Source organism: Scardinius erythrophthalmus, assembly GCF_964197995.2.
Source record: "Scardinius erythrophthalmus genome assembly, chromosome: 9".
NCBI lineage: Eukaryota > Metazoa > Chordata > Actinopteri > Cypriniformes > Leuciscidae > Scardinius > Scardinius erythrophthalmus.
In genome coordinates, this window is record NC_138229.1 from 19,347,102 (window position 1) to 19,361,072 (window position 13,971).

The 13,971-nt window shown below is 35.7% G+C and overlaps 1 protein-coding gene across 1 annotated transcript in view; it reads right to left on the reverse strand.

Moving 5' to 3' along the window:
- The window catches only part of dlgap1a (discs, large homolog-associated protein 1a), an 81,969-nt gene extending 74,521 nt beyond the window's left edge, over nt 1-7,448 (reverse strand). Inside the window, exon 1 of the mRNA XM_081373579.1 lies at nt 7,406-7,448. The gene's annotated coding sequence lies outside the window, so the exon portion shown is untranslated. The remainder of the gene's footprint in view (nt 1-7,405) is intronic.
- Between the last annotated feature and the right edge of the window lie 6,523 nt (nt 7,449-13,971).

The window sequence follows — 13,971 nt, forward strand, 5'->3', positions numbered from 1 at the left end:
ATTAAATTTAACAGTCTTGATGACCTTACTAACTTGTTTTTTGAAGGTCAAATTTGTGTCAATTATGATGCCTAAATATTTAACATGTGTCACAGATGTAATGACTTCACCGTTAATTAAAATATCAGGATTAACTGAATTATTAATCCTGGCTCTAAAATACATGCAAACTATTTTACTTAGATTTAGGGTCAAACATGAATTTGCCAGCCAATCCGACACCTTACTCATCGAAGCTGTCAGTTTGGCTGCAGCGTGTTCTTTAGATCTTGCATGGGTAAAAATCACAGTGTCATCAGCATACATTTGGATGTTAACATCTGGACATGTTTGAGGGAGGTCATTTATATATATACAAAATAAAAGAGGTCCTAAAATAGACCCTTGAGGGACCCCTGGAATACAGTTTGCAAACGAGGAACACTTATCACCCACTCTTGTACATTGTTTTCTGTTATTCAAATAGGATTCCATCCAGGTCATGGTATTAACAGATAAATTAAATTTAGAAAGTTTCGATAATAAAACGTTGTGATTAACGGTATCAAATGCCTTCTTAAAATCTAAAAACACAGCTCCAACGACACCGCCTTTATCAAGTAGACTTTTGATTCTTTCCACAAAAAAACAATTTGCTGTTTCTGTCGAGTGATGCTTTCGGAAGCCAAACTGCATCTGGTGCAAGGTAAATTCACCTTCATTTAAATGAGAGACTAGCTGATCATAAACAACCTTTTCTGTAATTTTAGAAACTATTGGAAGTATACTAATGGGTCTATAATTTGATATAAGAGTTCTATCACCTGTTTTTAAAATTGGAGTCACTACTGCAGCCTTCCATGATGAAGGAAAATAGGATTTTGTTATTGACAAATTTATCAAATGAGTTAAAGGCTTAGATAGTATTAAGTTATAATTTTTCAAGAATTTTGCATCAAAATCAAAAACATCCTTAGACTTGGTCCCTTTCAAACAATCAAGTGTTTTCATTACTGTATATTCTGAGACATTTTTGATTGTGAAAACAGGGAAATCATTATTAGCTGATGTAAGTACTCTTGGTCTTAGACCAAAATTTCTGGCTAGACACTGTACTGAGTCTACAAAGAATGAATTAAAGATTGTAGCTATATCTCCTTTATCTTCTATCACTTTTGATTGTTCGTTTATTACCCAATTTTGAACAGATTTACGCTCCTTCTTTGTAATGCTATTAATATTTTCCCAAATCAATTTACTATTTCCCTTAGAGTCATTGATTAATTTAATAAAGTAATCAGCTTTAGCCTGCCTTAGATCTTTTACTACTTTATTTCGTAATTCTTGGAATTTTCTCCTATCATGTGGTAGTCCGGATTTAAGAGTTGCCTTCAATGCTAAATCTCTTTGCTTCATTAACTTCCAAAGATTCTCATTTAACCATGGCAGATTATATTTTTTACGTGGATGTAAGATTTTTTTGCAAAACTCATTTTTAGTCTCACTAACTCTGGTCATCATAATATTAGATGCCTTTTCTATATCATCAGACTGAAGAACATCATTCCAGTCCAAGTGCTTTAATTTATCCTCAAATGGACCGACTAAGGTTTTAGGTATAACATTAAAATAACTTTTACCCTCATGTCTATAAAAGAATCTTTGTTTTGTCAATTTTCTAACAATTAAGGTCAGATTATGATCTGACATACCAGTTATCAAATTAAAATATTTTGTAATTCTCTCAGGCTTATTACTAAAAATAAGATCTATTTGTGTTTGTGATGATTGAGTAATCCTAGTTGGGCCTTGAATCATTTGAGCAAGATTAAACTGATCTGATATACTTTTAAGTTTTTTCCTGCTTGCTTTCTCAGCCCAGTTTATGTTAAAATCACCTAATACAATTAGTTCAGTCTTAGTACCAATTTCCTTTAATAAGGATTTTAGTTTGTCATAAAAAATATTATTAGAATTTGGGGGTCGGTATATACCTGTAACAATAAAAGACATATGAGGGGACAATACAATAGAGACAGTAATGCTTTCAAGTTCTTGTGAGGAATTAGGATGCACTTCTACACATTTAAAGTGATTTCGAACATACAAAAGAACTCCACCTCCTCTCCCTAATTTTCTGTCTTTCCTAAAAATTTGGTACCCAGGTATAGCAAAAACAGTCCTTGGTGATGATTCAGTTAACCATGACTCTGAGATAAAAAGAAAATCTAAATTAGAGTCTATCAGCAAACCTTCAAGTTGCTCAGTTTTTGACACAATGCTTCTGAAATTCAAATGTCCACCAAGCAATCCTTTAGGTTTGAGTCGTTTGTCCCACAAGGCTTTAGTCTGATTTACTGGTTGAAAGAGTTCAAACTTCCTTTTAACCGCCATTCTATTAAAAAGTTCTTTATGTGTACAGTCACTCGGATTAAATATTGCGTTTTGCAGGGATACGTTTGAACTTACAGGTAGATTGTTGCTTTCTTGATGTAGTTCAGCAACGTTTGCAAACTCCGGTATATCCGACAACAGCGACTTTCCTTCGCAAACTGGTCCCGGATTAGAATGGACATCACCTGCCAGTAGAAGCGTAATCATCATGTAGCCGATCAGCCTGTGATATGGACGGTAAGATCTCAATGTTGAACGCGCCCGAGCTGGAGTTGGTATATTGGCCTCTCCGTTGTTCAGTACTTTAGAATATACTGCTTGATGACTCCATTGAGTGAACGTAAGACAATCAACCTGCCGCCGGGTACCGTCAGTTTGGCAAGACCAGCAGCAACGCAACGAGATCAACAAGAGAGCAAATGCGTAGGTGAACAAACAGCCTCTGTACGCCACGTCGCCAAAACATTTCCTTAATCTGGCACCGGGTATGGGGCTAGTTTTATAACAAAAAACGTTCTTGTTAAAATAAGTCTTGTACTTGTATTTGACTTTAGCTGTGCAGACACCTGCAGCACCTGCCTTGCTGCCCGTCCGCAACGCCATATTGTCCTAGATTTTAAAGAAGTATAACAGGATCTGTTAGTTGAATGATGTTATTGTCTCTGTCTTCAACAGTAATAATGTGTGTGTGTGTGTGTGTGTGTGTGCTTGCAGGTATTGCAACGGCTGATCAAATCACGTGGGAAGTCTCAAAGCAAGCATTTGTTGAACTAGCAGTAAGCTAGTTCACACAATGTTGAACTAGCTTACTGCTAGTCTCATACAGACAGACTAACACATACATTTCAACACATTCAAATGCAGTTTAGTGTGATAGTGTAATGTTAGACCAAGTGAAACAGCGCTGCGTTACCTCACAAGTTTAATTTGTCTAATAAACTGACCTGTGAGTAGTAAGTCTGCGTGTGGTATCCGCATCACTCGCGTCGCGTTTGGAGCTGATAGCTGTCCCTTAGCAATCCCGAACTGCTTCATATCACAGTCATGATAAAAACATCGATGTATTCAGTCATCCATAAACATTATTAGATCGGTCGGCTTGACGTTGAAGACAAGATCCATAATTCTTAGCAAATGTTGCGTCATCAATCTACGCCTTTGTTATTGTAAATAGGTTAGCGACCTCTAGTGGCGAAAAATGCCATACTGTCCGTTTAAATACTTCACACTGCATGCTAAAGATAAACGCCAATCCAGTTCAAATCTTTGATGGGTTAGTGAACACCCTTCAACATGTCTTGTTTTTTAACAGACATTTCTATGCACAAACTCCACATTCTGATTCTGACATTCCTGATTTGAATATTTTCAATACTTTTCAGTGATTTTTATCAAATGTAAATGTTTACATGATGTTACATTTAATTATTCCTTCACAGATTTTTACTCCCATCTATTTTCTAAATGCATGTTTTATCTTATTGTGAATGATTCATCTATGAATACATTACATTTTTCTAGACCATGTCATTTTAATTAAAATGTCAACTCTCTGGTGAAACAACATCCTAGTGACTTATTCCAGAAATCTCCAGTCATTTAGTCTGCTTAATCCCATCTGTTCTTTCAAATCCAGTTAAAAACCGATGGATAGAAGGAACCGATTTTTTGATAATCACTGTTTCACTTGGATGTACGTCACACTACAGAAGGACTGATCTGTACATGGTGACTTTAATCTTTACAGCACTAAATAACAAAATCCAGCCCTTATTGTGACCAGAAGAAAAACAAAACAACCATTAGCCTACAATTTTAAGCACTATCTAAAAAAAAAAACATTTGAAGAGGTTAATTTTACTTGGGTGTAAAATTTGTTTCTGTATAAGTGAAATGAGTTTTACGTATATGGATTAAGACCAAGTGGAAGTCTTATCAGTTAAATCCTACTATAGTTATCAGGATATCTTTTTCGGGAACAGATAGGACTACTAGGCATACATTCCTTCACATAATTAATATTCTTGATTCAAGATGAAAAGGTTAACAATATGCCCCACCCACGTTTCAGAATATTCTTAGCCTACACCCTTGCTTCTAGCTGTATAAACCAGATGTTTGACTCATAATGTCGTGACCTAAAGGAAAGGATCAAGAACACAGCTAGTAAAATTAAAATCATTAATTAAATAAAAAGGCAAAAAGAAAAGCCAAATGGCGTCATCTTTCTCGGTTCATGGTTGTCACCTCGCAGTCAATGGACGTCATTCTAGACTAGTCATCAAGTACTGCTCTTAAAATCAATTTACTCAGACATGGTCATGGACTGAATGATGTGTCCTTTGAGATGCCGTGGTTATATTTCAAAGTGCTCCCGCTATTACGCATCAAAGCTGTGTGGGATTATACTATTATTAAAATATATGGTTAATCTAGACTATAGATGGTTGTAAGTTTAACAACTCTCGTTTCCAATGTCCTTTTTGCAGCACAGGGTACATGCTGTTACAACTGTACTGAAAATACAAATTCTGAAAGAATGATTCATATGCTATTTGAATGACTGAATATGAATATGAAAGAATGATTCATATGCTACTAGTAAGAACTGATAACAATGTAAATCTGTACCTTGAAATGCAATGCAAGTCGCTTTGGTTAAAAGTGTCTGCCAAATGCATAAATGTAAATGTAAATATGCTCTTCCATATTTTAAGATATATTTCCCATGGACTTCAAAAACACTAGAAGAGATAAATTGAAAACTAAATAAGTGTTTCAAATCAAATCACATCTTTCAGACACTGCAGTCCTAATATGAAGTGAAATTATTGTTTTGCTTGCATTATGGCAGCTGTAGATTGAATATTCGAGCAGCATATGAGTGTGATTAAATAAGCTGTGTCACTGCCTCAATTTAAATGGTGTTCCTGTGTACCAAACAGTTGTGTCCTAATGAAAGCAGCCGAGCTGCAGCACTCCAGAAGCTCTTATCAGTGCATGTCAGATCAGTCCTCTACAGAGGACTACTCCCAGATAACTTAACAGCCGTGACTCTCATCCAGTGAACCTGCACACTGTGTGTGGAGCGCTGGAGCTGCAGTATCAGATCATAGTCCTGCGCTGGACAGTTAATCCAAGCACCCTGCTGATTCACAGGAGAAACCTAAGGATGGCGCATGGTTCCTCCATACTCATCATAACGGCACCTGCTATGTGACTGAAAACACTCTGTTTAGCAGCTAGCCTAAAGCTATTCGTGAACATCTGGAGTGTCTATAGTTTCATAATATGTATTTTTGTCTTGTTTTCCAGTAAAAATATATAAACATCTCAAGTAATTTAAAGGAAGCAAAACAGTGAAAGGGTCAATGGCATTAGGATCACTACTGTACTACACTACACTACAAATAAATAAATACACATACAAATCAAATTCATAATGTGCATACTGCATACACTAACTTAAATATTATCTCTTTTATGGCAAACAAGTTTTTATTTCTGTATTAAAATAGATGTTGATATTTTGGGCCGGTATAGAGTCAAAAATGATATGATAATTAAGGAAAATTCAAAATTCAAAATATAAAAAAATTTTTTAGTGTCATTGATTAAGAACATAAAAATATTTTAAAACTCTTTCACTGTTTATTATATTTTCTTTTAATGTGCTATTTGAGTTACCAAAAAATAACACTTTTTACCTTAAAAATATACTTAAATCATCTTTTAAAATAATGCTTGAGATGGGTACACTCGCATGTACTCACTGTGTAAGAATGTTATTGCTTTTATTAAAATTTGATGATGATTTCAACTGAAACTTGTCATTATTTCTTGAAAATGGCATTCAATGGTATTTTCACAACCATGTAAAAAGCAACTTGAAAGATTTTTCTTGTTCTTTATAGTAAACAACTCTTTCCCTGCCATTGCCAGGTTTTTTTTTTAAGTTGCCAGCCACCACCAGCATTTTTGATAATTTTCACAAAACTTTCATGGGCCCTAGAATATTTTTTGTATGAACATACAATATATAAAAAGAAAGAACTGAGAAAATCGTGTTTTTGTGAAAGGCTACAACTGGATCAGACTCAGAAGGATGGATAAAACAGATTGAGTCCATCACCCACAAAGTTTGCATAGCCATATACCTCTTCCTGGGTCGACATTTCATTCTGTAATGTTTGGCAGTTTTGATCTATATGCCGTTTAATATTTGATGACATGTGCAGAAGCAATGCTTCTATCATTTGTTTCTGCTGCTTCTTCACTAATCTTTGGATCCAGAGATGCTGTTCTATTTCAGCAGATGCATAATAGCGGGCTCTACTGTATAACAGTGGAAATACAGATTGCTAAAAAAAAAAATCTGTCAAAGGTGGGGAAGCGCTGTGTATTTTGTCAATGGCGTGGAAAAAGTTAAATGTCATTGACCCCAAGATTAATCTGATTTCAGAGAATAGCCTTTATTTTAAACATTTTAATCTAAATTGTATTAGATTTATGCTTGAATTGTTTATTTTCTTACCTCATTATTTAAAGATCGATTTTCAAGTCAACTCAATATTTTATGCAGTTCTGCTTCTCAAGTAAATTGATTTAGTTTTAAGGATGTTTTGAAATATTTTATGCATTTAAAACTGTGTACATTTAAAAGCAACAGAATATCCACCAAAAAACAGGTAAAAGCCTAATCCTCCTGTCTTAATCTATTAAACAGACTGTGTTTTCCTTGAAAAGACATGAGTGAAAATGAACGTAGGTGTGTGTACTACACCATCTGTCTGTGACTTCTCACAGACAACTTTGTGTCCTTACATGTTGTCCTCAATCGCACACCAACCAACAGAGAGTCGCATATTAAACAATGTCCATCTAATTAAATTATTATTATGCATATTACAATCAGGTCAAGAATTAGGTTAATCTGAATGATACCGAACAAACAGCATTAGCAAACCAGGCCGATTTCCACAAAGCTCATAATACAACACAATATTTGGGGAACACATGAAATCATACTCACGCTCAACAGTTCCTCATTTTTGGCTGATTTATTCCAGTGCACAGAGGAATCCTTTTGTTACAAAACTCCACACCAACCTGACAGGGATAAAGAGAAATAGAACTGAGGTTATTAAATTTAACAAGTGCACCAACAGGGACGCTCACAAAGCCAGAAAATATACGTACTGCTACCTAATTTGAGCAAGAGAAGAATAAAATGGGAGAGGCTTTATAGTTCTCAGTAGGTGTCTGTTTATTATCCAAGATGAAGACAGAAAGAGAGGGCTGAAGGCTAAGATGGTGGAGCTTTGAGACTTCAAACACATGGGGTGAGAGAGAATGAGCAGAAGACTGATTCCCGCCACACTCTTTGCAGGCTTGCAGACAAAAGATAGGCTTGTAAACAAACACTGAACAAATATAAAGTGCATTACAGCGAGGTAGACAGACATTGCTTCTTGGAATTACACTTGGGAACTATTAAATGAAACGTGTTTCAGACCACTCAGAATTTCTAAGAGCAGTGTGGTTCAACAGATCTAGTCAATCACGCAACAATTCAGTATTTGAAATTACAGTTTGTGGATCTGTACCAAAGCAGGAAGCAGAATTTTTTTAAAAAAAGAAACTTTTTTTTAAACATATAAACCTTTTTAAAGATTTAAAATATATTATATAGGTTGCAAATTGATTAAAATAACTGTTTAACAGTAACAAATTTCAAAGGAACAGTATGTAAGTTTCCCCACTAGAGGTCGCTTATTTAAAACAATAACAACGGCGTAGCTGGATGAGCGTGGAATCATGGGAGTTGTCGACTTCAACTGCACAGCCGACGGAAAGCAATCTGAAACGTTTACGTGATCTTGAATTTAACGACTTAAATATTACTTTCCATCTCACATTATACTATATAATGGCTTCAGAACACTTATAATATTGTGCACGAAAACTTATGGTGCTTTATAATGTTTGTGTGCGTTTTGTGGGGCTTAACAATAACACTGAATAGTATACGCACAATATCGGATTTGGATCGGCCTCGTCTGACTGATATCCGATCCGGCAAAAATGGCAGCATCGGAGCCGATACCGATACTGAGTATCGGATCGGCGCATCCCTACTCCTATAGTTCCACTCTCCTTCATAGCATCATCGAACTTCGTCTTTGTTGTTGTTTTGAAAATGTGACCTCTGGTGTAGATTGTAGCTTTAATTCAAATTGTGAGGTAACGTAATGCTGTTTTACTTGGTCAAAACAATCATACTAATATACATTTGAGTGTGTTAAAAGTTATGCTATAACGTCACTTTGTGTGTTCGCTCCGCTCTGTGTGTACCCCACTGAAAGGCGATGTAATGACACGGGCCATTACACTGGTTAAAATTGCGAATTTCTCTGGAATTAAAACATTGTTGGTAACAATTGGGAAAACGCAAGTAGAGCCCGACCGATATATCGGCAGGCCGATATTATCGGCCGATATTAGGCATTTTCAAAACTATCGGTATCGGCATTTATAACGGCCGATAAATTAATATTTCAAAAATAAAATAAAAACGGACGAAACACCCTTCAACCATGTTATGAGTGTTGCCGTTGTATAGTTTGTCCACCAGAGGGCACTCTACACCGTCCCTGTTGGCAACACTCGTGTATAACGCGCCACACATTCAGCAACCTGCTGATCCAGCCCGAGTCGGGCAGAGAGAACCGCGAGTGAGATCAGCGGTGAATTGTGTTCATGGTGAGTTGGTAACGACTCACGAGACATACATTGCTTGAATAACAATTAAAAGAACATCCCTATCAGTTCTCTTAACTCAAATAAGGATGACAAAATTCGTGACTCATGTCCAGTTTTGCTGCGGTTAAATAAGCCGAGAGTGAAGCGGAACAACGCGACGTAAGCTATATTCACATAAAATGTTAACACTGCAGTTCACAAAAGTTCATAATGTGCATGTGCTTTAATGCTTTGTCGGTTAAACATTTAATTTTAAATACTGATGCGCTGTTCTAACGTGTGCGTTTCTCAGCGCGTACATGTGAAGCTCACATGCACTAAAAGCCTTTCTAGTACCAGCGCCTGGATACTGGACTAAGTTATCTTTCGAGTATTATTGTGCTAATACTGTTAAATACACACAATATTTACATAAACAATGTCGGTTGTCCGCTTGTCAAATGCGTGTACATTAGACGTGTCATGCTCAGCTCTTAAACAGACAGTAGCAATTGTAAACAGTTGCCGCTTGTCCTTAAAGGGATAGTTCACCCAATAATAAAAATGATCTCATTATTTACAGGCACTCTAATGTTGTTCCAACTGTATTAATTTCCTTCTAATATTTTTCTAATATTAATAGTTTGAAGAATGTGGGTAACCAAACAGTAGCTGGTCCCCATTGACTTCCAAAGGAGAAAAATATACTATGGAAGTCACTGGGGTACATCAACTGTTTGGTTACCCACATTCATCCAAATAACTTATTTTCAACAGAAGAAAAAAACAACTTGAGAGAGTAAATTATGACAATTTGAATTTGTTGTCAATTTGAATGTGAAATTGTTGTTTTTGTTCAAAGGACTAAACGTTTAGTCTTAAAAAAAATCTTAAGTTTGTATTTTTATACATTTTATTTATCAGAACTTTAATATATTTTGATGTTCCTCTGTTCTGTTGTGACAATACAAGAAACAAGTTTCTTTTTAAAATGCATTATCATATTATTTTAGTTAAAACTCATAAATAACTACAAATAAACTAATGTTAGGGAAATTTGTTAATGTTTTGTTGCACGTTTCTGAAAAAAAAATAAAAAATATCGTCCGATATATCGAATATCGGATTTTAAAACCAACAAATATTTGTACCGGTATCAGCCTTCAAAATCCTTTATCAGTCGGGCTCTAGTACCCATCAAAAGTTTGTACACACCAATTGTAAAGTGTGTCCAAACTTACTGTAATATAATACACATAAATAATATTGCTACTGTATTATAATATACACATAAATAATATCGGCCGATATATCGGTATCTGGCTTTTTTTTATCGGTATCGGCGCCCAAAAATCCATATCGGTCGGGCTCTAAACGCAAGTACTCAATTTAACAAAATATATCTGTGCTAGTTGTTTTTTGTATAATTTAATGCAACAATCTTACATATTATGCCTTTAAAGGTCCCACATTGTACACCTTTCTGGAGTTTAATTTTAGGTTTTGATGTCCTTAAGAATATATATTTGCATATAAGTACCAAAAACCATCTCAATATATTTTTACAGCTCCTTTCTCAGGAGCTCTGCTAAGAACAGGTCAATTTTGGCCTGTCTAATTAATATTAATGAGCATCTCTTCTGATTGGCCTGTTGTTTTCTGAGTGACGCATGGCCGGGCCAACCACAGGTAACTAGGGTCATGTATACTGTAGCCTGATGTGGTTTGGTGATGCTCAAAAGTGAGGTAAATAAAACACCAGTAATGATGGACATTGCTGAGGGAAATGTTATCTGGCCTTATGTTGGAGCCGGACTCAGACCCCGAATCAGAGGAAAACAACAGGAGACAACCAACCACCTCCTCAAACACGCTTACAAAAGGATGTTTCAGAATGGTAATTAATGTTTTTTATTTTGTTTTTACTTTCGGCGTTATTGTAAGAGTATTATAATTAACATTACATCAATGATGCACGCAGATTTAACGTTAACGCTAATTTAAACTGCCTGTAAACAAACTCAGACTTTTGAAATAACGTTACCCATAGAAAGTACACTAAACGTTCGTTTCTGTTAGCAAAACAAAAGACACAGAGACTGAGTGAACTCAATCTCACCGCCTTTAACTCAAAAACAACCGACACCAACAGGGCCGGTGTCTGTAACTTAGGAAAACAAACAACGTATTTTGTCTTGTTTCCAACAGATATTCTATCAAAGCTTGTGGCAACCATAGACTGTACAAAACAACACGTCAGCATCAACTTAGCAACACGTTAGTGTTGCATATCCATTTGCAAACTATAATTTCAGATTATGCTGGTTCCATAATGTAAAAGCATAATGTAATTTTTCGGGTTGCAAATTTGAGGTCGGACCCAACCATGTAGGGACTGCAGCATCTTTGATGAGTAGCTTCTTTGAAAAGCTGGCATTGAACTGTGCCTGATTGGCGAGGCAGTCACTTGTGAAATGTGCAGAACAGACGGTTAAGAGTCAAACTAAATTGCTGTGGTATTTCCAAATAAATAAACATTAGCCACTGGTCTCTTATATTAATGTTTTTCGGAAGCCTGTGCAATGATGTAGTTTCCTGACATCCATCGACTGAATAGCGTTTTCTCTATATTTTTCCATGTTGTTGTTGCTCAGCAATGGCATGGACACGATGTTGTCTGGGGTTGGGCAAAAGGAGGGAGGGACGGTGGGCAGTGCTCGGGGTGGTGACTGAGTAGTTGTGACGTCACATTTTTACGGAAGTCACAACGGCTCGTGAAAAGGCACAGCTACTTTATGCAGGCTGTGTGCATTTGTCTGTGGATTGACTGTTTTGAAACTTGTATGGTAGTTGCATAGCCCCTAGACCTCTGTTTTCGTGAAAAAAAAGCCAGAAAATTTCAGTTTTGACAATATGGGACCTTTAAGGAAATAAAATTAAAAGTTGTGTGTGTATTTTTATGGATGGCATTCGTAATGGAATATATTCCATTAGATTCAAGAAGTATTAACAAAATGGTTTAATCATAAACCTTTCATTACATTTATTCAAGTTATTTTATTAGAGTTATATTTTAAAAGTCTTAATATATTAAGTTATTTTGCTTTCCAATGACATGAATCTTCTTTTAAGGATGTTCAGGTATTTTACTGGACAACAAGACAAAATGCTGATAAAGAAAATAATTTGAATCAAGGCTTTCAAACTTGAATTTTACATTTATTTTTAATAGCACTCAGGGAAAAAAAAAATGCACAAAAGCTAAAACTACCTACAAAACAAAATCTGTTTATCTTAATTAATTTCGGAAAAGTAACACTTTGGGTTGAGATCAAAATCTCTAACCAAAATATTTGAGAAATATCAATACAAATGTGCCTTGCAAGAACTGGAATGAAACATGTTTTTCACTAGTATCAATCCAGCCATCAAAACAAAAAAATATTCACAGCACTTCAAGGACAACACTCTGTCATGTCATTTAACTGAGACTCCAAAGGCCTTTATGAGCTCCACAGGAAGATATCTGATCAATATTATGATTTCACCCAAACATTTGCATATTGAACTCTTTATGAGATCCTCCACAGTAACAGTCGTCAGAGCATTATAGAGAGCCATGGATTTGTCATGAGATAGCACACACACACAGACACAATAAAATGAGAGTTTGTATGATTAAGCGGGCTCTTCCTGAGCCTCCGGACGCAGCTCAAGACAAGCTGTTTCCTCTGCATCATTATTCACACAGACGAGCATCATTGGCTTTGATCATTAGATGTTATCTTAGATGAAACTTCGTAACACAAACGGGTAAACTGTCGGCTGAGTGCGAGACGCAATGAGTGGGAAGCGCTGTGTTGATTTCCCAGCTGAACTGAATATATGGAGGTTTTCTGCCCTGCACCCTCTCTATAGATCCCATTGGTGATCCAGAGTTATTATAGAGAGAACACTTTTTCTTAAAGTGATACATACTGTACACAAATTAAGTCCTTAAACAATCTCTCAATTGGCTATCGCTGTGTACTGGTGGTGGATCATTTGAGGGCTGAACATCACAGTGAGTGTGTAAAGCAGCTCAACAACATCCTCGTCCATGTTCCTTTAAGACATGGAGCAACACTACCAATAAAAACAATACTAATAAAGCTATAATATACTTCATGCTCATAGTAACATACTTGCTTCATATTTTTAAAATGCTTTAAAAATAATAATTACCATACTACAGTTACAATAATACATTGATGTAGTTGATGTTAAACTACTTTTATTACTATTCTTAACAGTCTGATCATTAGTCCTTAAAACCAAACCATAAATATATTAATGCTGGCAGACACTGATGCGTACTACATGTAAAAAAAAAAACCCCGTCTCAATCACAGATGTGTCAAGACATTTCAAGTTTATTTCAAATGGGACTTCACCAGAAATGATGGTGTTACAGTGGTGAAATTAAATTAAATTAGATTAAATTCCTTAGCAGAAACACTCCTGAAAGTAAGAGTTTCGTTTCTCAAAGTAATTACACATATTTTGACCTGGTGCATAATGTGTGTTTGAACTTTACTTTGCTGCCATTGAGTGTTTACAGTCTTTTCATACTTAATAAAGTGCTGATGTTACTTTTCATACAGATCACTTATGCTGTCCAGCACCTCAGGCACAAACAAACTATTTACTATGGAGGAATCTATTAGCATACAGTACAGTGTGGAATGCACTCACATGCATGAACAACCTCTCATAATGTCCTTAACTAAAAAGCACATTGTACTTTTTTCAATATCTCAGTATTTCATTGCTAAACCACAAAATACAAATATTCACCAGCCGTAGATCTACTTAAGA